Consider the following 27,703-nt stretch of genomic DNA (forward strand, 5'->3'; position numbering starts at 1 on the left):
ACAGACGGTAAACGCGGAAAAAGTAGATAGTAAAATTATGTCCGACCCTATCAACCAGGCTACCCCGCCAATAGAGGCCCTAGTGGGTTCTAACGTAACTGACCAAGCTCACGGTGGAGACCAGGAGGGACCTGACATGACTTTACCCCCCGCCAAGACCGAAGAAGTAGTCCCCGGAGAGCTCCAGGATAAAGACAGCCCTCCAGGGATGGAACTCTACCCGCTACAAGAAGAGGAGAGCATCCCGGAGATGGATCTCCAGGACTCGCCACAGGAGAACAGATCTCCAACGAGTACTGCCAGGAGCGGATCACCTCGACCAGCGTCTTCCCCCAGCGAGGCGGACAGGATGCTGGCACAGGCATTCCTCGCCAGCCTAGCGGCCTCAGCAGAGCGCGATCGACTCCAGGCACAGACGCTTAGTGAGCGCGAACATTCTTCCATGGAAAGAGAACGCCTTCAAGCGCAGCAACGGAGCGACGAAGATCGTATACGTCTAGAGATTAGACGCCTTCAGACGGAAGAGAATATGGGAAGGGACCGGGCCGAAGCCCAGCGCGCCGCCGCCGAAGCCCAGCGCGCCGCTGCCGGTGCCCAAAGAGAAGCAGAGCGCGACCTCGCTCTCACCAAGCGCGAAGCCGAGCGCGACCGATTACAAGCGCAGATAATGGAGCAGCTGATCACCAGGGCAACACCCCCTCCCTCCGCACGGGGTTCCAGGGCCTCGTCAAGACAGGGGTCAAGGGCACCCTCCCCTACCCGATCAAGCGACCCTGAGCCCGACCACCAGAGAGAGCCTATACCCCCCTCCGAACTCCTTCCCCGACCGGTCCAAGCGAGACCCAGCTACAAGGAAGAAACGGTCTACACCGCGGAGAGGCTAAATAGACGACTACAGGATCTAGAGGACCTGCCAGAGGAAGAAGAAGAGGGAGAGGAGGAGAGTCAAGCATGACAGCAGCACAGTACTCCACAGGACCAGGAGGTCCAGTACAGCCCAGGCTCTACCCCCGCGGCTCTGCGCTACAGACCCCCGACTCAATTCACGGGTGAGCTTGACGCACGACCAGCCCCGAGGAACAGCACCTGGATACGCGGGCCATGGTACCCAGCAGGTACCAGCCCACCAAGAGGCGTAAGAGGAGACTCGCCTAGGAGGCCTCTCTTCCAACGCTCACCGATGTGCCAGCCATCCATGGCATCATACATTGGCACACCGACGTTTCCGGACTTCACCCACGAGAACAGAGCACAGTACACGGAGCTACGAATGTGCTTAGAGACAATGATGTCCGATGTAGCTGATGAACCGTACAAATATGCTATCCTATTGAAGCACCTCAAGGTGCCCCGAGCGCACAATATAGCGCTGGCCTATGCCACCTCTACTACCCCATACACCGCAGCTCTAGCAGCACTCGACCAAAGATATGGACGCATATGGGACTACGTAATACAAGAGATAAGGCATATTGACCGCCTACCCCCAGCCACAGACAATCGCTCACTAGATGACCTGTCTATCAAGGTACAATCCCTGGTAGGGATGCTGGGGGCGCAAAGAGAAAAGGGTATGCACGAACTGTACGCAAACTCTAATGTCGAGAGGATTTTAGAGAAGCTTCCGCCCGCCCGACAAGAGCGCTTCAGGCGGCAAAGAGACCACCGTGATCCTAACGGTCCCGAGCCATCCCTCCTAGACCTAGCCGACTTCCTGGCGAGAGAAGTCAACAGCCTACGGTTGGATACGTTCATGCGGAGCACCCCAAGCTCCAGAGAGGGACCTAGGAGAGCAAACGATGGCCGAAGATTGGTGACCGTCATGCACCAATCAGAATCAGTACCGAGCAGCAAGAACCACAGTACCCCCTCGATGAAAGAGAAGTGGAAGATGGTGTGCCCGTACTGCGAAAAGGAACACTGGTTGTCACAATGTGACACGTTCAAGAAGATGACCGCCGACGAGGTGAGTCAATGGATAGAGTCCAACCGACGCTGTTACCGATGTGCGCGCAGTCACATGGCAGCCGATTGCCGCTTAAAGAAGAGGTGTAGTCGGTGTGACGGAGCCCACCTAGATGTCCTACACGACAGTAACAGAAGAAAGCCTGCACCCTCAAGCAGCACAAAGGCAAGTGTTATGTACATTGACCCCGCCAGCAGCGGGGGCGCCCGGGTGCTCTTAAAGGTGGTCCGCGTAACACTGAGTTACCAAGACAAGGTCATGGACACTTACGCCGTCCTTGACGACGGGTCAGAGAAGACCCTTCTCCTCGCGTCCGCTGCGGCCCAGCTGGGGCTGCGGGGGAGCGAAAACCAGATGACCATTCGGACAATAAGAAGAGATCTAAAGACGATAAAGGGCGAGAATGTCTCCTTCACGATCGCAGCAAGCAGGCAGCCAGAGAGACAGTATAGGATTACTAACGCTTTCACCAGCCAAGAAATAGGCCTGTCGCAGTACACCTACCCCATCGCCAAGCTGATGGATAAATATGTGCACCTGCGTCAACTACCTATACCGCTCATAGACGGTGCCACCCCGACCCTGCTGATAGGCTCCGACCATGCAGACCTCATCGTCCCGATTGACCGGGCCCACACAGGGCCCAGAGGCTGTCCTGCAGCAGTCGAGACCCGCCTAGGATGGACACTACAAGGCCCCCTCGCTAAGTCTCTTAACCGAACAGCAGCCACTAGCTGCCTCCACTCCAGAGTGACAGAAGAAGACACCACCCTCCTACAGCATGTCGAGAGGCTATGGACACTAGAGACAATGCCCTTTAAGAACGAAAAGAAAGACATTCGTTCCAAGGAAGACATTTACGCTATAGCCCTCCTCGAGCAGGGGACAAAGAGAGTCAAAGTCAACGGAGTGATGAGATACGCAACTCCACTCCTGAGGCGAGAGGGTATGCCTACCTTCCACGCCCCAAAAGAAGCAACGGAGCGGTATCTATTGAACACAGAGCGGCGCCTAGCCAGAGACCCCGCTCAAGAGACGGTGTACCGCGCTGAGATTAACAAGCTAATCACAGCGGGACACATAAAGAAAATTGACATTAAAGAGGCCGATCAGACGACCGAATCATGGTACGTGCCGCACCACAAAGTCCACCACAACGGCAAGGATCGTATTGTGTTCAACTGCAGCTACCAGATCGGATCACAAAATCTGAATAAAGAGCTCTTGCCCGGCCCAACACTCGGCCCCTCTCTACTAGGCGTGTTACTACGTTTCCGCCAAGACAAGGTGGCCATCAGCGGCGACATCAAAGGGATGTTCCTGCAGGTGAGACTAGTGGAGGAGGACAAGCCCCTGCTGCGGTTCCTATGGAGAGAGAGGATCGGGGATGAGCAACCAGCCATCTATCAATGGGAAGTCCTCCCTTTCGGAACCACATGCAGCCCATGCTGTGCTACGTTTGCACTGCAAAAACACGTCGCAGAGGACCCAGCAGCTGATGAAGAGGTCCGACAAAGTGTAGGAAATAGTTTCTACGTGGACAACTGTCTGCAAAGCGTCTCGACGCCAGAAGAAGCCGAGGCCCTTCTACTCAAGCTCCGCGCCTCCCTGATCAAAGGCGGCTTTGATCTCAGGCAGTGGGCCAGCAGCGACCCGCAAGTATTGCGCAGCCTCTCCACCGAGGATAAGGCAGCGAGCAGCGAGACCTGGATGGCGACCATCCCAGGAGAAGCCCAAGAAATGACATTAGGACTAGTCTGGCGCTTCAAAACAGACTCGCTCCATTATAAACACACACCCCTGACCAAGGAGCAGGGAAGGTCGACTGCACTACCGACCACCAGACGGAGTGTATACAGAACACTCGCCAGACAATATGACCTGTTGGGATGTATTCTACCTTACACCACCAGGGCAAAGATGATTGTAAGAGCGTTATGGGACAAGGACCAGGGCTGGGACGACCCCATACCCGAACACCTTGCATCCACATGGAGAGAGTGGGAGACGGAACTCAGCTCACTCCCAGGTGTCAACATACGCCGCAGCTACTTCCCACCCACAGTGAGGCCGGAGACGTGCCAGATGGACCTGCACGTCTTCAGCGACGCCTCCGAAGTAGCCTACGGTTCGGTGGCCTACTTGCGTGCCCGAGAGGAGGGAGGAGAAATACATACTGCTTTCATCCTGGCTCGCTCAAGAATAGCCCCACGAAAGCAACAATCTATCCCGCGTCTAGAGCTCTGCGCAGCCCTAGCAGGAGCGCAACTCGCCACGTTAATCCAACGTGAACTCACCATTCCGGTGCAAAGAACAATCTTGTGGTCAGACTCCACGACAGTACTCACATGGATCCGGTCCGATTCGTGCAGATACAAGGTCTTCGTGGGAGTCAGAGTCACAGAGATTCAAGATTTAACAGAAGTAGCAAGCTGGAGGTATGTGGACACAAAACACAACCCAGCTGACGTCATCACCGGGGGAATGTCCCTGGATGACCTCACCCGTCACAACCTATACAGTGACGGGCCAGAGTTCCTCAAGCTCCCGGAAGAAGAGTGGCCTACACCCACCCCACGGGAAGCGAGTAAAGAGGAGGCCGAAAACAAGAAATCTATGTTCTGTGGATTGAACACACTCGTCTCCACAGACCCCGACATAGACGATTGCCTCACCCTAGAGAGTGCGCAGCTAAAGACATTCCTGTGGCACCACCCAGAGGTTCAGCTCACTACTGACATTACTGTAGCTGACTACGAAGAAGCAGAACTTCTTCTACTACAACGAGCCCAGAGAGACTCGTTTCCCGATGAGCTAGACTGTCTACAGGGAGCAAAGCCCGTCCCATCAGACAGCAGATTGCTCCACCTAGCCCCCGAGAGCGACACCCATGGTCTCATCAGAGTGGGTGGTCGTCTGCGGAGAGCTCCAGACTTACCGGATGACGTCAAGTACCCGATAGTCTTAAACAACCGACACAAGGTCACAGAGCTGATCATAAAGAAATACGACAAGGATGTGCATCACGCCGGGGCAGAGAGAGTCTTCGCGGAGATCAGACGTCGTTATTGGATACTGCAAGGGAGAGAAGCAGTGCGGCGCTTCCAGCGAACCTGTCTAGACTGTCGTAAATGGCGAGCGCAGCCCAGTATACCCCGGATGGCTGACCTACCTCCCTGTCGCCTCCGACTCGGCGACAAGCCTTTTCACTCCACCGGTATGGACTGTTTCGGCCCGCTGTATATAAAGAAAGGAAGAGGAACCGAGAAGCGGTGGGGTATTGTATTCAAATGCATGACCACCCGAGCGATGCATATAGAACTCCTTCCAACCATGAGCACAGACTCATTCCTTATGGCCTTCCGAAGATTCACATCGCGGAAAGGCAAACCGTCTATATTATTGTCTGATCACGGGACAAACTTCAAAGGCGGAGAAAGAGAGCTGAGAGAGAGCTTCTAAGCTATGGGCCCAGAACTTAAGACCCACCTCGCTCCATCCCAGATTGACTTCCAGTTTAATCCCCCGAACGCACCTCACTTCGGTGGAACTTGGGAACGAGAAGTACGTTCAATAAAGACAGCCCTGTACGCCGTGCTTGGGGCCCAGACCGTGGCGGAAGAAGTCTTAATGACAGTCCTCACGGAGATCGAGGGAGTATTGAACTCAAAGCCCCTCGGTTACGTCTCAAGTGATGTAGCAGATGTCGACCCAGTCACCACCAACACACTCTTGATGGTGCGGCTGGACCCCGCGCTACCACAGACAATGTACAGGCCTGAAGAAGCGAACGGCCGAAGAATGTGGAGGTACAGTCAAGTATTGGCTGACAAGTTTTGGAACAGCTTCCTACTCCACTATCTACCGTCTCTACAGACCCGCCAGAAATGGGTGAAAGAGAGAGACAATTTGACAGAAGGAACAGTCGTCATGATTATCGACCAGTCACTACCCCGAGCTATGTGGCCGGCTGGCCGCGTAAGCAAAGTGATCACCGGTGCCGACGGAAAGGTCCGAGCAGCCGAAGTGCTCGTCCAAGGACGGATCTACACCCGACCCGTGGCGAGGCTAATAGAACTGCCAAGGCTCCCCGATACTATCGATGACGACCATGACCCCATGACTTTGTGAACTGCCCGACCCCTCACAACAGACATTGAGTAGTGGACAGTGCGGTTAATCTGTCTCTGCTTAGCTAATTAGGTGGGACTAATTAGGAGGCGGCTGTTACAAAGGATCAGATTAAACCGAATATATATATTTATTGATTGATATATATTGCATAGTATTTGTATATCGTTTTGATATCCCTTGTATATTCCTTGTACATATACACGGAATATCCCTTTAGCCTAGTACAGACCATAATATTTCATTCTCCTATTGGACAGCGGTCCACAGGCGCCAGGGCCATGCCTCCAGAGTCAGGTTCAAAGCCACCGTCAAGACATGTCTGTACATGCCCGGCCTTGCCCAAGAATACGAGACAGAAATGAGGTTGGCACTAGATTGTTCGCCGTGCATATAAATATGGCGCAGGTGAATACAGAAGAACTTAGGAACTAAAGTTGAAGCCTCACCCACGATACTCCGTGCGGTGAAGTATGGCCTGTTTGGCCCCAAGGAGAGCATTGAGACCGCGTGCGAATTAATAACTGAATTGTCAGAGTTTGGCACTATACCGTCGAGTGCGACATATTTCTATTAAGTCAGTAATAGTCTATTTGTGTATAGTGTATCGTGCGGCTAAAGTTCTACAGTGACCAGCATCACCAACGCTTCCTCGTACCAGCTAGAGTGCTTATCCAGGCTGGGCTGCTTTCATGGCGCTTTCACCCGAGGAGACCTAGACGAGGACCGTGTGGACATGTACACTGGATTAATCTACCCGACGACTGCATAGCCATTTACGGCTGGATTATATTTGTTTTGGTCCTGTGATTTATGGAGCGGTGAATCGCCGACGCCTACACGTGTGTGGGATTTACCCTGTGAGGAGCCACGTCGAGTCTGCGCCTCAGAGAGCCTGAGGCAGGCTAGCTTTCTTCACTGTGGAGCTACAGTCTACGGAGAACAGCTGTATTCGTCTGTGGATCAAGAGACTATTGCACCGTCTCCTGTACTTGGAGTCTCCTTAGTCATCGTTGACCAGACTCTCTACTACCGACAGATCCTCTACCCCTGCTGGCTTACAACCGGGGGGACCCTTCAGTATCTCCCGCAATATATTACCAGTGCACCATAGATATAATTCCCTAAGATTCAGGTCGTATAATTACCTCCTGCGTAACCAGAGAATGGACATTCATTATTGATTTGCCTACGCACATTCCTTTGCCTTACAAGTGCATTCAAAGTATAATAGAGAAGTATATTATGTACCTTTTGCTGCAATAAATACTTAATTATAACTTTGTGTGGAACCAATTTATTGTGGGAAGTGTTCATCATATTTATATATCATGTACTGTATGGCCAGTAATTAAAGTACATAAAGCGGTAGTGGTTTAATGATACCATACTTATCAATACAGTCAGGGAATTGTACCCCTCAGTTACAACACCTATCACACCTCTCACACCTATCACACCTCTCACACCTCTCACACCTATCACACCTCTCACACCTATCACACCTCTCACACCTTTCACACCTCTCACACCTATCACACCTATCACACCTCTCACACATATCACACCTCTCACACCTATCACACCTCTCACACCTATCACACCTCTCACACCTATCACACCTCTCACACCTCTCACACCTATCACACCTCTCACACCTATCACACCTATCACACCTCTCACACCTATCACACCTCTCACACCTTTCACACCTCTCACACCTATCACACCTATCACACCTATCACACCTATCACACATATCACACCTCTCACACCTATCACACCTCTCACACCTCTCACACTTATCACACCTATCAAACCTATCACACCTCTCACACCTATCACACCTCTCACAACTCTCACACCTATCACATCTCTCACACCTATCACACCTATCACACCTCTCACACCTATCACACCTCTCACACCTATCACACCTATCACACCTCTCACACCTTTCACACCTATCACACCTATCACACCTCTCACACCTCTCACACCGATCCCACCTATCACACATATCACACCTCTCACACCTATCACACCTATCACACCTCTCACACCTCTCACACCTCTCACACCAATCCCACCTATCACACCTATCACACCTCTCACAAATATCACACCTATCACACCTCTATACCCATTCTGCAATCTGTTAATAAAGTTGTACTTAAGTTATGCTTTTACATTATACTTACTTATTAAGTGAATAGTTCCAAGTCAATCAAAAACAATGAGTTTTATTTACTCAAAACATAATGCGGTTTACAGTCTGTATCTACTTAATTATCTTAAGTTGTACTTAATTTATGCTTTTACATTATACTTACTTAATAAGTGAATAGTTCCAAGTCAATCAAAAACTATGAGTTTTATTTACTCAAAACATAATGCGGTTTACAGTCTGTATCTACTTAATTATCTTAAGTTGTACTTAAGTTATGCTTTTACATTATACTTACTTAATAAGTGAATAATTCCAAGTCAATCAAAAACTATGAGTTTTATTTACTCAAAACATAATGCGGTTTACAGTCTGTATCTACTTAATTATCTTAAGTTGTACTTAAGTTATGCTTTTACATTATACTTACTTAATAAGTGAATAATTCCAAGTCAATCAAAAACTATGAGTTTTATTTACTCAAAACATAATGCGGTTTTCAGTCTGTATCTACTTAATTATCTTAAGTTGTACTTAAGTTATGCTTTTACATTATACTTACTTAATAAGTGAATAGTTCCAAGTCAATCAAAAACTATGAGTTTTATTTACTCAAAACATAATGCGGTTTACAGTCTGTATCTACTTAATTATCTTAAGTTGTACTTAAGTTATGCTTTTACATTATACTTACTTAATAAGTGAATAGTTCCAAGTCAATCAAAAACTATGAGTTTTATTTACTCAAAACATAATGCGGTTTACAGTCTGTATCTACTTAATTATCTTAAGTTGTACTTAAGTTATGCTTTTACATTATACTTACTTAATAAGTGAATAATTCTAAGTCAATCAAAAACGATGAGTTTTATTTACTCAAAACATAATGCGGTTTTCAGTCTGTATCTACTTAATTATCTTAAGTTGTACTTAAGTTATGCTTTTACATTATACTTACTTAATAAGTGAATAATTCCAAGTCAATCAAAAACTATGAGTTTTATTTACTCAAAACATAATGCGGTTTACAGTCTGTATCTACTTAATTATCTTAAGTTGTACTTAAGTTATGCTTTTACATTATACTTACTTAATGAGTGAATAGTTCCAAGTCAATCAAAAACTATGAGTTTTATTTACTCAAAACATAAGAACACGTCACACGAACTCAAGACATTCAAGTTAGTAGAACTTTCATAGAATATTGAGTATACCCTACTCAAACTAATTGATTATTTTGAACATGCGGGTTTACAGTGCAGTAGCGGCTGGTGCCGCTGGTGCCTTGTGGGTCGCAGTACACGTTAGGAGGTCGAGTTGAAAATGTAATGCTCGGAGATGCTCTGGAGCAATCTCTCTCTCTGTCTCTCGGATCAATCAAATCAAATAATTAACACATGTATGTTGTCATTTTAAACAACTCACCATTCATTCATTATGCATCAGCAGCAGCTAAATTAATGTTATAGTTCACAACACAGCAGCGCGTTTTGAATCGCTAGCCTATTATCGTCTCAGCAAGCACAGTCAATACTTTTTTCCGTAGCCGCATTTCGCGGAGACAGCTGTGTATAGCGAGAGAGAGAGAGCGAGAGAGAGAGAGAGAGAGAGAGAGAGAGACTCACTGTTTAGTTGAAACGTCCAGGGCAGGAGCTGCTTGATAAAGTGTATAATCCACTGAATACTGAGTCCAGACCACTGTCCACTGTGTCCAGACTGCATCCGCCATATACAAAAAAAAAAAGAAAAGGTGAGTCACTTCCTGTTCAAGAAAACAAGTATTTTTTATTTTATATAATAACGTTATATTGTGCATTGGAAACACAAACATACTTAAAATGAGTAAATATTATTAATTTTAAACATGTTTATATTATTTATAGGGCTATAAAACAAAAAACTAAAAAAATATTTTTCTTGTTCTCTCATATAACCAGGGCAGGGCCTGAGGGGGGGCGGCACCCGAGCGCCCCTAGTGGCGAGCCGCCACTGCTCTTCATCCTCCTTTCCATCCACCACGCACTCCTCCTCATCCTCCCTTCCACCACGGAAGCCTCACACCCTTATATGGCCAGCATCCCTTACTGTAATTGATGATGTGACTGATGTTGATATTGATGTAATGTATTGATGTTGATGTTGATGATGATGTAATGTATGTATTGATGTAATGTAATGTATTGAATACTGTTGTACATTTGTGCGTGCCGGACCCCAGGAAGAATAGCTTTTGCCTAGTGCAAAAGCTAATGGGGATCCTAAATAAACATAAACATAAACACTTCCTGTCACTCAGCCCAGCTGCACTTCATCCCCCTGATTCACACGCTGTCAGGCACCTCACTCCTCACAGCTGTATCCCATCCCCCGTTGATGAAGACCCTACTTCTACCGGACGACACTGACCAGAAGTCGTCGTGGTGTTAGTATCACTACCTAGGTACGACGTCTTGGCCTGAAGCCCTGCTAACCTGCTCTTGTGATTATTCCTTGCTCTAATCTGTTTCTCTTGTGCCCAGGACCCCCGTTCCAGTGCACCTTCCTGCCTGGACATCTCGTGCTGCACAAGGAGTGCTCTTGCTCTCTCTCCCGACACAGACCTGTGTCTTCTGCCCACAGCTGCACTGGGAGTGCACCTGTCCGCACCCCCCAAGAACATCCTAACCCCTGTCTGTTGCACATTCCTGATGTAATACTTGTCTGCTTGGGAAATACCATTAAAACCCCTTGAAACGCTCCATTCTCCTCTCCTGTGTTCAGCGATTGGGCTGTGTTCAAAACCCACTTCTCACAGATTGAGGGCTGCAAAAAAGGCGATTGTCGTAAGACCAAAACACACTGCATTTTTTATTATTTTACATGACTATTTTGTTACCCGCCAAACCTAAAACCGACCCGCCATTGGCGCTTGGCGGGTGCTTATTTTGTTCCCTGGGTGGCATCAATGTGGAAGTTGGTTGATTACATCAGAGACATTTCAAAGTTATTAGAGTACTGTAAAACTTCAATTAATAGCCCAGGCTTTTATTTGCTTCAATCTTTGAAATCAACTGGCCTATAATTGGGACAGGCGTATATAATGGACAAAAATGGGAAATGCTATAAAATATTTTATTGAAACCTGTAAGTATGAATAATACCTGTATACAAATTTGGCTATTGAATAACACATTAGTTACAAATCTTTGAGAGTATTCTCACTCTAGTGCCAAGTGTTGCTATGGTGAGTAAATTACAGTCGTCATGCAGGCACACTGTATTTTTGTAGTAAAATTACGTACTACAGGCCTAATACATCGTTGTGATGATGAGGAACAGTGTTAAATCATGGATTATCACTCTGTGCACCGTGAATTGTGTAGATCTCTGATAGATGGATTCGTATTATGTTGAGAGAGAGAGAGGGGAGAGAGATCTACATAAGGTGAGACAGTACCCCCGAACAGGGAAAAAAATATTTGAAAGATGTATTGCACGTTTTCTGAATTGTATGTTTATATATGCAAATGAGGCACTTCCTCATTAAATATGCGCACATTTGCATGTATCGCCAAGTCTCGCATCACCAACATGGATCATTCCAGATTCAAAAACTTGGTTTAATTATTATTTTTTTTAATCCTCTCTTTCTCCGATTTTTCTCTGTTTTCTCCCCGTCCCAATTCCCCGTCCCAATTTAGTCGTTCTGCCAATTCCCCCCCTCCCCTACCTGTTTGTTGTGCGCATGTTCTCCTACTGGTCGGTACAAGGGAACCCTGAAGTCATCCGCACGCGTCCTCCGACACGCGCGGCGACAGCCAGTGACTCTTTTTTCACCTGGCAGCGAGGACTCTCATTGGTGAAGTGTAACTCGTGGGAGGTCACGCTGCCTTCATCAAGTCCTGCCTCCGCTGAGCAAGCGCCCAGACCTGACCTGTAGGCGTCGCTGTCCACAACGCCAGATTCCCACCCAGGACTTGCCCTCCCCCTAACCCAGCCAAACGGGTTAGTATAGCGATCAGCCCAAGCCCCAAGCAATGCTGACTCCGGGAGTCGAGACCGCAGCCTCTTGCATTGGTGACGAGCGCAATCTCCGCTACGCCACCTGACCGCTATTAAAACTTGGTTTAATTTCCTGTTGATACATTCAACAGGAAACTTTTTCCAGAAGGGATTGTGGCTATGTCCTCTTATCAGCCCATACATCAGGAAATACTGTCTACTGTCATAATTATTTTTATTTTCACCTAGTTTTGGTATTAAATGTATTATAAACCCGGCTATGAATGATATATCAACAAACCCTTCTATACTAAGTGGCGTAATATGGATGGGAAGAAATGTGGACAGTTTGGTGTGTGTAGATACTAGGGAAATGGAGTTCCAAGACTTTGTGTGTAAGTAAAATGCATAAAAACGAGTTTTTCAGAAAACTACCGCAGTTTGTATTTTTTTGAAACTGCTATTTACAAACACAAGGGGGTAGTACAGGACATGTATGAGGGCAGTGCGACTGTGGTGAGGTGTGCAGTGGGAGTGACGGAAGGGTTCAAAGTCGGGGTAGGATTGCACCAAGGGTCGGCCCTCAGTCCTTTCTTATTTGCAGTGGTGATGGACAGGCTGACAGACGAGGTCAGGCAGGAGTCCCCGTGGACCATGATGTTCGCAGATGACATTGCGATCTGTAGTGAGAGCAGGGAGCAGGTGGAAGAGAACCTGGAGAAGTGGAGGCATGCCCTGGAGAGAAGGGGGATGAGGGTGAGCAGAAGCAAGACCGAGTATGTGTGTGAACGGGAAGGAAGACGGAGGGGTGGTGATGATGCAAGGAGTAGAGGTACCAAAAGTGGACGAGTTTAAGTACTTGGGGTCAACAGTCCAAAGTAATGGGGACTGTGGCAAGGAGGTGAAGAAGAGAGTGCAGGCCGGGTGGTGTGGGTGGAGAAGGATGACAGGGGTGATCTGCGATAGAAGGGTACCAGCAAGAGTAAAGGGAAAGGTCTACAGCACGGTAGTGAGACCAGCTATGCTGTATGGTCTAGAAACAGTGGCGCTGACCAACAAGTAGGTGGCGGAGCTGGAGGTGGCAGAGATGAAGATGTTAAGGTTCTCTCTGGGAGTAACAAGGTTGGACAAAATCGAAAATGTGTACATCAGAGGAACGGCCCATATTGAGCAGTTCGGGCAGAAAGTGAGAGAAGCAAGACTGAGATGGTTTCGACATGTGCGGAGGAGGGAGGTGGGGTATATCGGGAGGAGGATGCTGGAGGTGGAGCTGCCAGGAAAGAGGAGGAGGGGAAGGCCCAAGAGGAGGTTTATGGACACAGTGAAGGAGGACATGCAGACTGTGGGAGTGACGGAGGACGACGCAGATGACAGAAACAGATGGAAACGGATGATCCGCTGTGGCGACCCCTGACGGGAAAAGCCAAAAGAAAAAGAAGAAGCTATTTACAAACACAACACCCAATCAAACCATTAGTAATATACAACCTAAACACATGCCTGATAACTGAATAACATAATAATAATGATGTTATTAGTCTGAACAGAACTACACACAGACTACAAAGAAACAGTGTAGTAACAAATTCAACACAAAATATTACTGCACTGAAACACTGTATTGACTGACACTGAATAGAACCACTTTATCTCTCTGCCTCTGCCTCTCGCTCGCTCGCACGCACGCACGCATGCACGCACGCACGCACGCACGCACTCACACACACACACACACACACACACACACACACACACACACACACACACACACACACACACACACACGCCAAATTAGAACTAAAGTATTCCGTTTTTTGGGGGGGGAAACCCTGCATATATCGGTATCGGTTGATATCGGTATCGGAAATTAAGAGTTGGACAATATCGGTATATCGGTATCCGTAAAAAAGTCAATATCGAGCATCCCTATTTTATATACATACAGAGGAGGCATACTTTAAATATATTAAAATGATAAAGCATCTTTGAGTAAACTTCGAGTATCATTAAGTATCTTGAGGCTGAAGGCAGTGTCCTCTTTAAAAAAAGTCACAATATGGTCACCCTTGAAGTCGCATGATAATTCACTTAATAAAATAATGACAAGTCAGCCTCCTAAAAAGACAAAAGTTAGTGACACGCGACTCACACCGCCAACCCAGCCAAAGTAAGGACTTTGCTCTGTATCATCAATCAATGTTCAAATAAATATTTGATTAAGGAATATAATATGCCTTTTTGTATTATTTCTGTGTATCAGCTAAATGTATAGATTTTTATGTTAGACATTGGGGGAAATTAAGATTCTCAGATTCTTACAAACAGCCGCTTATCAACTAACAGGTTAATCGGCAGGTATGTTGCTCAGTAGTTGCTGATGTCTGCTCAGGAAGTTTGAGTGTTTGCTCAGGCCGAAATAAAATTAGAGGGAACATTGATTATAGCTATGGAGACAATATTATGGCTCATTTGACAGTCACTATCTCTCGTCCAACATGTAAAAAATTGTAAAAAAAATGTCATGTATACGTTCACGTGTGTCATCCCGTGGTGAATATTGTATAGTTTCAGAGTGATCCGGGCTAATTCCTGGAAGCTGAGTTATGGAGCGCTATGTGGATTTTGCTAAAGTCGTTTGCGTTGCTCGCCAGGACACGTTACTAATTCCGAATCAAAGGTATATCTAATAGGTATTATGGGGCGGGGGGGAGATTTTTTATGCTTTGATCGTCAGCAACGGCATACGTTTTGAATACTACAAACGTTGATCAGATTCAGATTCCTTTATTAAGCCATTTGTGTAAAAACACATTGGTAATTGTTGCGCCATTACAGTGTATGCATTTTTCATTTCTTTTTTCACAGTAACAACAACACCAACACAGACACAGGACAAAAACTGTGCAGTGGAGGATTAATAATTTTAAATACATATATATAAAGTAGGGATGCTCGATATTGGCTTTTTTACGGATACCGATATACCGATATTGTCCAACTCTTAATTTCCGATACCGATATCAACCGATATCAACCGATACCGATATATGCAGGTAATTATCTTATCTTATCTTATCTTAATTATTAACATATCTCTTGTTGTGGAATTAACACAACATTATGCATACTTTTGACAATAAATAAAATCTGAATTTGTTCTTACTTGCTTGCCTGGGTAAATAAAGGCTAAATAAAGGCTATAGAAATGTAAAAAAAATTATAATAATAAATAAAATGAAAACCGATACCGATATTTTCCGATATCACATTTTAATGCCGATATCGGCCGATAATATCGGTAGGCAGATAATATCGGACATCCCTAATATAAAGTGTAAAGTGCAGAGTTCCAGTAAAGACTAGTGCAGTGCAGTGTCATTGTGCCACTGTCACTTGGGGGCAGAGGGGGGGGGACGGGACCTGAGGCATTGATCAGCCTGGCGGCTGAGGGGAAGAAGCTCAGTCTGTGACAAGCTTTCACGGCCTTTGGGATCCTCAGCCTTCTCCCAGAGGGGAGCAGGGTGAAGAGGCTGTGTCCAGGGTGGGAGGGGTCGGCCATGATCTTCCTCGCCCTCTTCAGCGCCCTGGAGTCGTGCAGGGACCTGAGGGAGGGCAGGGGACAGCCGATCACCCTCTCCGCGGAGCGAATCACCCGCTGCAGCTTGGCGAGATCTTTTGCCACTGCAGCGGGGAACCAGGAGATGATGGAGTGGGTGAGGATGGACTCAATGATGGCCGTGTAAAATTGGGCCATCATGGTCCTCCGCAGTTTGTATTTATTCAGAAGAACGGAGGAAGAACACATGATCGTTGCGATCGATGTGAAATCATTGTTGAATCAAAGTAGGATTGATGTCATATAGTCCTTACCTTTACTAGGTCTTGATTTCCAGTATTGATGTCCATCGGGTCCTTGACATGAAATGGCACAAAATATGCATCAAGTGTGCTGAACACGTTCCAAGTTGCTCGAATGAATCGTTTCACTTGCCCGGGTCCAAATTCTCCGCCCGGATCATATAAAATGTAACACACAGTGTGAAATACAATTTCAAAGGGTAGGCGATACTGCCACCTAGCAGTATTCGGCCGCCATTGCACTCTCAAGGTCTCAGAATGAGTTCCAATGGTAACACAGAGGTCCGTGAGAGTGTATAAGATATTAAAATCGAAAAAAATAAAAACGATCTAAAAACGTAATATTACGTGTTTGGCGCTCAACGGTTGGCGAGCAAACACATTTATGGATGCAATCAGGCAAAGTTAAGTAAAACAAACAACTAAATGTGTGTTATTGACGTTTTATTGTCACTAGTTTCATAGATGACATGTTTAGGAAGCAAAATGAAACAAAATCTTAATATCGTCGGGAAAAAAAGCAAAAAGGCGATTTTGGGGGTACTGTCTCACCATAAGTGGAGCTACTAAAGGCGCCTACACACTACACAACTTTACACACTGTGCTGATCACACAACCCAACCTTCTGATTTGTAATCAGAGATCTTGAAATTGTTGTGGTTTCACAGTACATGACTGATGTGGAATAATATAATGCCCTCATGTAAAGACATTCCCCTCCCCTTTCTCCCCAATCCTGTGTCCCCCCCCCCCATTTGACCTATCAAATGGGACCACCTCCCCCCCACTTTTAACTATATAATGCTCCTCCCAACAACATCTCTTTACCTGGGTCATTTCAGCTGATCACCTGGGGCGAGAGCCTCAGCCATTCTCTCTATGAACTATGTATATTTCTATCTGTTTGGTTAATAAACCTTTGTTATTAACTGAACCTCGGTTGACTGAGAACATTCTTCTTCAGGATATCCACGAATATCCCACAATTGGCGTCTACGAACTTGTGACAGACTCTTTGCGTCCTCCCGGCGCGCTGTATTGTTTCATCTATACAGAGAAAAGTGAGTATAATAGACTGGTCGACCAAAATGTATGGCAAGGAATTAAAACCTTCCCGCTTTTCTCTGTGCCAGGTGAATGTTACAGAATGTTGTCAAATATTGAGATCATGGCTGAGTAAGAATAGCGTGAATTAAATCTGATCTGTATTGAGAATCGTTACCGGGGAAATGCGTGTACCCGGGTCCTTATCAGGCGGTTCTGAGAGGATTTGCGGGGTTGTAGTGCTATTCCCGGATCGAGCTGGTGCTGACCAAAAGCTAAGGCACACCATAAGGTTGTTGGATTGCTAACCCAAGTCTAGCTGATGCAGACTAAAATATAGGCAACACGGCAAGAAACGTAGGCTTATTAGACGTGATATCTGTGGAAAACGCTACTCTGTTAGAAACGTTCTGTGATTCTTCTGCAAAAGGCGGGAAGTAGGACCGAGAGCTGATAAAATCATAATCAGATTTACCAGAGTAACGTCATAATATTCATAGTTTCAACCTCAAACTAAGCCCACGACCTCTTCCATTCCTGAAAACGATGTATTCGGATTAGGTGAACCAATTGATCACTACAGATAGCGGGAAGCTGACTATGCGACGTCCCAATAGTACGTGAATGTACATTAAACGGGACATTAGTCGCGGGTTGAAGGGGCCGTGAGTGTGATTAAACAGTATATTCAAATCTAATATAGCGCTGTTAAATTTCGAAGTTCAGGGTCGGTCGTTATGCCTTAATAACGATGTATAGTTAAACCGAGGGTAATCAAGCCTTATCGCAGCAGATGCTGGACGATTAAACGAACAGCGATCCGATACAGACCAGGTATACACACACGTTAACTTGTATGTATTATTGTTTGTTTGTCTGTTTAAGTCTCGTTTGTATGTGCACAGTATTAGAACCCGCCGCGGTGCTTTATTGAGTTAAGAACCGGCTGATATCGCGCCGAGCATTGGGCGACGAGTTAACGTTATACAGAGAATAACATTGGGGTGCAACTCTTGCGACATGCTAGGAAAGTGACTTCCGGTTGGGAATTATAGTTTTATCGTTTCTGTTTGTTTACGTTTCACATATGCACAGGCTCGTTCATTCAGTTACAAAACGCTGGTTTTAAGTGAATTCCAGGCTAGTGAGAGCTCGCGGAAGAGTACTGCATGGATTGCAAAGCGTTATTTCCGAGGCGAATGGGAATGCGTGAACGTCGCTTGGAGCGATGACGTCATACAAATGTGCGCCATGAAGTTATGATATTGATATGAAACTATCCATGGGCGAACGTAAAGTTTAATATGCCCGAGGCCGAGGGCATATGAAATCCACGTGTAGTATATGTTTTATTTGTATGTGTAAATACGCGCTGCAAGGGGGTAAGATAATATGGTTATACAAATAACTGAACTGAACTGTGAGAATCCGACGTGAACACAACAGCTTTTTCCGGTAACTATGAAGTCCTAATGTAGCTGCATGACATAACTATCTTCTCATTTGCAGTGAATTACAGCTATCCCATATCGCTTGAGTGATTGTTTTTCATTACTGTACACGTTAAACACGTCACATAAAGCTAACCTCAATGCTTGTTTCAAATTTGTAATGTATCTGTGGGCCCGCCGGTAGGCTCGCTCCTCATAAATAGGTTTCTATATCTTAGAATGTGCACAAGGCTAGTGATAAGGCAAACATGCTATGTTTATTCAACTAATCATTTCTATCACAATTTATGAGTAACACACATATGCACCGTATATGCGATTAGACTTTATAAGCTTTTACAATTATGGATGATCTTAGAGGAGTGGGAAATTAACATGTTTTTTGTGTTTACAGGAGAGGCAGACTGATTTAACTCTAAATTGAATTACAGAGCAGTGTTTAAACACTCACTCGTATCACAAAAGACATACTACATTGAAACTCCAGTGATTTGCATGTCAACACAAGATTCAACCGAAGATGATGTGGAGCTGAAAGACAATGCAAATGCCTAGAGAGGACTCTGACCACACCTAGGGACCCAACCCAGTATCTCTACTATACTTAGCATAGTATGAAGTACCACTTTAGATGCAGATTCTCTCTTTGTTACCACCAAGACTCACCTGACAATGGATAACAACAGGGAACCACAAAACGCATTGAATGCAATGTTCTAAAACGAACATGCCCCCTTCATTTAATTAACATGAATTAGACACAGGTGATGAATTTGCAGTCATGAAAGGCTACCATATTTCCCATACTAACAGAATAACTAACCAGTTGTTTTCATTGCTCTCTTTTCAAGAAGGCACACGAATTAGAGAAGTGCCCAAAATGAAAAAAATTATGATGAAAATAACATAACTTGCATGCTATCTCCTCCTTCTATCCTCTGCTTACAACCACTAAATCACAGGTTCTGTGCGACAGGTCATCAGGAAGGGCACAACTCTATCAGCTGAGTAACAATGTTCATCAAAGTGTTGAGTGCTACAGTGTAGGTTAGTTTATTAGGACAAGCGCATGACATTAAGGTTAGTTAGGGTTAGATTTATTTTTATCAGTTGCAAAAATGCACATGATATATTATAGGATAATTGAATTAATGCTACCTAAGAGTAGATGAGAAAACGAATGATTGTTTTTCATGCAAAATAACTGGCTGCCTAGATTTATGTTTTTTTTCCCATGCTAAATTATGATGAACCACACTGAGATATGAAGAACGCCAGCGGAGTCATGGCGAGGTAAGTATCCAAGCACACCATCCTACGCGGCCTGAGGTAAGGTCAACTCCAATTTAACATCACAAACTATAAAGATAAAGAGCTATTTTGTCTGATCCCATGCAAAGATCAGATCCAGATGATATAAAATGCATGATGGTGTTACAATGAATTTAACTAATCCTAAATGATTTTCCTCTTTAGCAGAAAGGCGTTGAATCATGTATGTAAATATTTGTCTAAGGCAGGTTTTTATCATCCTCAGATCATATTGGTGAGAGAGGACACGACGAGTGAGAAGGAGTGACTCATAATTGACCTGAACCACGAACAACACCGCCAAGGAGCTGCAGACACAACCAGGGTGACGACACAACCTGAGAGAGCCGCCATCCAACCCAGCCCACACAACACAGACGTCCCCAAGGAAGTGGAGCAGAGGACCACGAAGGAGACTGACCAAGGAGACACTGACGAAGAGGAGATCAACATTTGACGGCCTGAGAGAAGACACCTACGAGTTCAGAGTCATCACCATCAACGAGATTGAGCCTGCTGCGCCACCCCGGCACTGCAGACCACGGCAGACCAAACCCATCACCTACAGAAAGGAGATGGAGCCCCCGACCATCAAGGTGGACTTCCATGACAAGATTGCCATCCGTGTGAGAGAGAGCATCCTACTGACTAGCCGCTACACCAGCAAACCCTCGCCCCTCTGGTACCGCGATGACGGGGAGCGGGGGACCAACCACCACACAGCACGTTCACGACCACCCTATTGCCATGTCTCTGGGCCTGATAAAGGCCAAGCGTGAGCACAGCAACAGACGAAGAGCAACACAGGCTCCGGGAGGGGAATCTACAGCGTCCCCGTGGACGACCACCCCACCACTCCCAATAACCCTGTGACCTGTGACGAGATACACAAGGAGTGGATGGCGACCTGAACACACGAGAAACGCCTAACACTTGCAGTAAAACAGGCCTAGCACACATTGTCCACATTGTTATTTTTTTTAGATTACTGTCTTACTGTATGGCGCTGCCACACGACAGACTCACATAAACATCAACTGAATGTACGATACATTCAACACACCACATCAAGACCACCACAGAAGGACGCACCCCTGGCAGAGAACAGCTTGTCAACAATGAAGCAACATCTGTCAGATTCATGCCTTCACAAACAAGAACTGTTTCACAAAGTTCATATGTATCTGGAAAATTATTAACTAAGAATATGATGAAATACAATCAGTAAGATTGCATTAACCAATTTTATAATAACAATAAGGAATGATCACAGAGTCACATTGCAAATTATATTGTTAAACAGGGCAGAACCAGTTGGTTTGTTCCAAGACACCAAGTTTTGTTTTGACCATTGATAGTATGCACCACAGAAAAAATACTAGAACAATGCATAACGATTATCATAATCACCTTTTATATCAGTTTTTTATACAAACCACTAGGTTAACGGTTGTTAAATGTTTTTTTATACATTAGCCACTAGGTTAATGCCTATTTGTAAATCCTATTCCTGATAATTATGCACACGATTTTGTGTTTTCACCCTGTGCACTCTGACCACACAGAGACAGTGTTCACATGTATTTAATTGGGTTATTACTATGTCTGTATGTACAACCATGATCTTAGCTCCCATAGATATTATCATGAAGACACATAGATACCACTTAAATGTGTGAGGATTGGTTCGTTCCCCGCCACACGCTCCTTTAAGGTACTGTGTTGATTGGTGCATTCCCCGCCACACGCTTCTGGAGCGAGTACCAATTCCAGCACGCACCTGTCATAGTTTGTGATTAGCGCCCCAGAGGCTTCTTATACTGGGACCTTCTTTCAATCGATGTCGGGTCGTTTTGAATACTACTGCTTCTGCCTGCTTTCCCCCCGTTGTTGTGCCTCGTCTACTTTCCCTCCAGGACATCTTTGGATTGCCGCTGGTGAATACCTTGTTCCTCCGTTTGGAGCTGCGCCTCGTTGCCCGCTTTACGCGTTTGCGCTTTGGTGAGTTGGAACCAAACTCTTTTTGGATTATCTGTTTTTGTGTGTTTGGATAACACTGAAGAGTATCGTTTTTGTTTGCACTGGACTCAGCTAAATTGTGTGTTTAAGATAAACACTGAAGAGTATCGTTTTTGTTTGCACTGGACTCAGCTAAATTGTGTGTTTTGAATAACACTGAAGAGTATCGTTTTTGTTTGTACTGGACTCTGCTAAATTGTGTGTTTTGGATAAACACTGAAGAAGTACCATTTTGTTTTGTTCTGGACTCAGCTAAGGGAGGACTGCACTGCCTCTGTGTACTGTTGGACTGTTGTTGATCTCTCTCTCTCTCTCCGTTTCCACCTCGAGTTGAAGCTGGGAGTATCTGCAGAGCCGCAACGGCGTCAACGCCGATTCCCCACCTCTAACACCAAGAGGATCTGCAGAGCCGCAGATAACTCTGCCGAAGGCAGTCTCCTTTTTTGTTGTTCAGAATTGTTACTTGACTCTTTTTGACTCTGTAAATAAATACGCCCTAGTATTTGGCTAACTCTGAACTACCTGTCTGTGCCGTGCTGTTGAGGTCGGTTTCAAACCCTAACATTACGACCCGACCATGACGACCTCAGCCGACACAGACAGAGTCAGAACCGCGTTGGGCGGTCCATATTGAATTAACCAACGACCACAGCCTACAGTTAGGTGCGGCTGCGGCTGCTGTACAGGAGCTCCGAGCCCAGGTCCTGCCTATTCAGGAGTCCCTTGGCTCTCTGGCTACCCTGCAGACAGCCCAGGGTAATCAGCAGGCTGATATTCTTCACCAATTGCAAACTCTGAGTGAAGCATTTAACGCCCTACTTGTAACCCCACCTGCTTCAGGAGTCTCGGCCAGAGCACCACCCGCAGCCGTGGCAGGCCCCGCGCCTCCCGATCCCGCACCTCGGGAGCCCCGTCTCTCCGAACCACGGTTGTTCAATGGTAACTTCGAGGATTGTGCCACATTCATCATGCAATGTGAGTTGGTTTTTCTTCATCAACCCAGCCGATTCACTTCAGAGGGAGCCCGAGTGGCTTACATGACTAACCTGCTCTCAGGCCGGGCAGCACAGTGGGTTACTGCCTCCTGGGCAATGGGGGCTGATTTCTGTTTTTCCTACCCAGACTTCGTGGCAGAGCTCCGCAGGGTTTTCCACCACCCAGCCCGTGGCCAGGACCCAGGAGCTCGGTTGGGCACCTTCCGGCAGGGCAGTGGCGGGGTCACCGACTACGTGCTGGAGTTCAGACTGGCGGCAACGGAGAGCGGTTGGAACGACCAATCGCTTCGTCTCACCTTCATGAGCGGGCTCAACGACGCTGTAAGGGACCAGCTCGCAACCCGTGACGAACCTGAGTCCCGCGAGGACCTATTCAGCCTCGCCATTCGCATCGACGGACGCCTCCGGGAGAGAAGGCGTGAGAGAGCCCAACTGTGACCTCCAGAGGTTCCCCAGACCCCCCGCACTCGTGACGGTACTGCGGTCCGTCCTGCTTCCACCACAACTGGTGGTTCCTTCCCCTCCCATTCGGTGCCCGAGGAGGAACCCATGCAGCTGGGACGCTCACACCTTAGCCCGGCTGAACGAGAGGCCAGGTTCAGGTCCGGCCTTTGCCTCTACTGCGGCCGGGATGGGCACCGTATCTCCAACTGCCCCACCCGGCCAAAAGACCAGGCTCGCCGGGACCCCAGGAGATCCTGGTGAGCCGTTTTTCTCGTTCCCAGAACCGTGCACCACCTAGTCGTCTGATGAGCGTCACCCTGGCCTGGGCGGACCAACGGGCGACGGTGGAGGCACTCATCGACTCGGGTGCTGACGAGAGCTTCCTGGATTTCGAGTTTGCTACCCAGGCCAACATTCCGCTAGAGGACCTCGTGAGACCCTTGGAGGTGTTCGCGTTGGACCAACTACCCACCTGGCTGACATCACTCAACGCACCTGTCCAGTCCTTCTCACCATTGCTGGTAACCACGTTGAGAGACTCCAGTTTTTCATCACCAGATCCCCTCTTGTCCCAGTAGTCCTGGGCAGGCCCTGGCTCGCGCTGCATGAGCCCCACATCGCCTGGTCCTCCGGTACCATCAGGGGGTGGAGCTCCGCCTGTCATGCCCAGTGTCTTCAGGCGGCATCCTGTCCCTCGCCCCGGAGCCCCCTTTGTGAGCCGCCTCCGGACCTCTCGACTATACCCCCTGAGTACCACGACCTCGAGGAGGTTTTCAGTAAGTCCCGGGCTCAGGCCCTTCCGCCTCACCGGCCTTACGACTGTGCCATCGACCTCCGCTCAGGGGCTCCCCTTCCCGGCAGCCGCCTCTACAGTCTGACCGTCCCTGAGAAGGCAGCGATGGATCGATATATCTCTGAGTCCTTGGAAGCAGGCCTCATTCGGCCTTCCTCCTCCCCTGTGGCGGCCGGTTTCTTCTTTGTTGGGAAGAAGGACGGAGACCTTCGACCCTGCATCGACTATCGCCAGCTCAACGAGATCACCATTAAGAACAAGTACCCTCTTCCTCTCATGAACTCCACCTTTGAGCCTCTCACCCAGGCTACCGTCTTTACCAAGCTGGACCTCCGGAGTGCCTACCATCTGGTCCGTATCCGAGAGGGCGATGAATGGAAGACCGCCTTCAAGACTCCCAGGGGCCACTACGAGTACCTGGTAATGTCGTTCGGCCTCACCAACGCTCCGGCGGTATTCCAGGCGCTCATGAACGACGTCCTTCGTGACATGCTGGAGGAGTTTGTGGTGGTATACCTAGACGACATCCTCATCTTCTCCAATACCCTTGAGGAACACATCCAGCATGTCCGCCGTGTGCTGGAGCGCCTCCTCCACAATCGGCTCTTCGTCAAGGCAGAGAAGTGCCGATTTCACTCCGACTCCGTTGATTACCTGGGCTTCATCGTGGAGAGAGGCTTAACCCGAGCTGACCCTCGCAAGATCCGGGCCGTGGAGGAGTGGCCGGAACCCACCTCTCGGAAGGAGTTACAGAGCTTCCTCGGGTTCGCCAACTTCTACCGAAGATTCATCCGGAACTACAGCCAGGTGGCGGAACCACTTACCAGGCTAACCTCTCCCGCCCTGCCGTTTTTTCAGATTCAGAATTTTTATTTGCCACATGGAAGCAATACAATCATACAGTTTTCATACAAAATCATAAATAGAGTTCTACCATGGGCAAAAGGAGCAGGAAGAAGAATAAATCTTATGGTTACCTGCCCCCTATTCTTAAACTAAACAAGTATCAGTATCAGTTTCATTTTTCATTTCAAACCATACAACCTATACAATACAAGACAACCACAAAACAACACTACAACCACCACAAAACAATAGACAACAGCAACAACAGACACCACCCATGGTCCGAAAAGTGGGATGGAAGAAGCCAATCCTGTGAACTTCCATTCCCCACACCCCGGCCATCACCCTCTACATACAACATGTAACACAGCTCCGCTTCCCACATCCCCCGACATCTCAACAAGACACACATGAGTCTGACCAGTCAATACATATTTTATATACATACTCCTTTTAATGCCAAACATCATGTTCACCCTCCTCCTTATACCTTTCCAATATTCCTTTTTTTAACTTTCTTTTAAACTGGTATATGTTTTTACTCAGTTTAACGTCCCCGTCCAATCCATTCCATAATTTTACTCCACAAACAGATATACACATAGATTTTAGAGTGGTTCTTACACCCGGTTGCTGTAGTTTTTGTTTCCCTCTAAGATTATAATTCCTGGTTCCTACCCTCTCAGTGAACCGATATTGGATGGGGGTTGGAAGAGAGTTATGTGAAGCTTTGAACATGATTTCGGCAGTTTTAATTTTGATCAAGTCCCATAATTTAAAAGCTGATGCTTGTAAAAACAATGGTGTAGAGTGTTGGTTGTACTTAGCACTGTACACAATCCTTATGGCCTTTTTTTGCAGAATATAAAGAGGTGATATATTGGAACGATAAGTATTTCCCCATACTTCAAGACAATAATTTAAATATGGGACTACAAGTGCATGGTAGAGGATGAGAAGTGACCTTTGGTTGACAAAATTCTTGGATCGATACATAATCCCCACACTTTTGGCCATCTTGGATTTTACATGACTGATGTGAGGTTTCCAGCATATCCTGTCATCTATGATTACACCCAGGAATGTGGTTTGCTTTACTCTTTCAATACATACATTGTCTATCATAACTTTCACTGTTAAATCACTATTTCGCTTTCCAAATAACATTAATTTAGTTTTACTCAAATTCAACGACAATTTATTCTCATCAAACCATTTTTTTAACTTTATCAACTCCTGTGTGATCACCTGCAAAAGATCCTGCAAATTTTGCCCTGAACAAATTATATTACTGTCATCTGCAAAAAGGATGAATTTCATGATTGATGATACTCTACATATGTCATTAATGTATAATAAAAACAGTATCGGACCCAAAATTGACCCTTGCGGTACTCCGCAGACTATGTTCCTCAATGATGACCTATGTTTGTCAATTTGTACAAATTGTTTCCTGTCTTCGAAATAACTTTCCAACCAATTTAGAACTGTTCCTCTAATACCACATCGATCCAGTTTTTTTAATAATATACCATGATCTATAGTATCAAACGCCTTCTTAAAATCTATAAATATTCCTACAGCTAATTTCTTATTGTCCGTACATGTGGTGATTTCCTCAATTAGGTCTGTAAGCGCCAATGAAGTTGATCTATTTTTTCGGAAACCATACTGACTGTCGGAAAGCAAGTTATTTTTTTCAATAAAACTGAAAAGTCTTATTGAAAAGAGCTTTTCTAGAATTTTTGAGAACTGAGGTAGGAGAGAGACTGGCCGGTAATTTGTAAAAGTATGTTTATCCCCTGATTTAAATAATTGTATTACTTTTGCTATTTTCATTTTATTTGGAAATGTTCCTGTTTGAAAGGATAAGTTGCAAATGTGAGTTAGTGGTTTTATAATTCCCCCAACAATTTTCTTAATCGTCTCCATATCAATATCATTATAATCTTTAGATTTTTTATTCTTACAGTTCAATACAGTGTCCATTACTTCATTTTCATCTACCGGATAAAGAAACATTGAGCTTGAATTGAAGTCTATCAGTTTATCCAGTGACCCAGTTGTGAATGTAATTTTCTCTGCCAATTCAGGTCCAATACGTACAAAGAATTTATTAAAACCATCAACCACCTCATCCATGTTGCTTATGGACTTTTCATTTACAATAAAATTATCTGGATAGTTCTCACCATTAGACCCCTTTCTGATAAGATTATTAAGCACCTTCCAAATACCCTTAATATCATGTTTTTTTTACTTTCTAGTAGATTGGCATAGTATTCCTTTTTACAGTTTCTCATAATAATAGTTAACTTGTTTTTATACATTTTATATTTAGACTCCGTTTCATTAGTTCTGTATTTAATAAATTTTCTATACAACAGGTTTTTCTTTTTGCAAGCATTTACTAGCCCCTTTGTTAACCATGGATTATTTGTGGTATTTCTTCTCTTGTCCTGTTTTTTTATTGGACATTTGTTGTTATATGATGCTTTAAATATTTCCAGAAAGGAGTCATAGGCGACATCGATATTATTTGCTTGGTATACTGTATTCCAATCCTGTTCAATTAAGTTATTTCTCAGAGCAGTCAATGACTCCTCACTTCATACACGGCTATAGTATAAATTTTTTGCCTCCATGACTTTTCTATACATAGTATCATACACAACAAAAATTGGTAGATGGTCACT

This window comes from Notolepis coatsorum, assembly GCF_963971535.1.
Source record: "Notolepis coatsorum genome assembly, chromosome: 9".
Lineage (NCBI taxonomy): Eukaryota > Metazoa > Chordata > Actinopteri > Aulopiformes > Paralepididae > Notolepis > Notolepis coatsorum.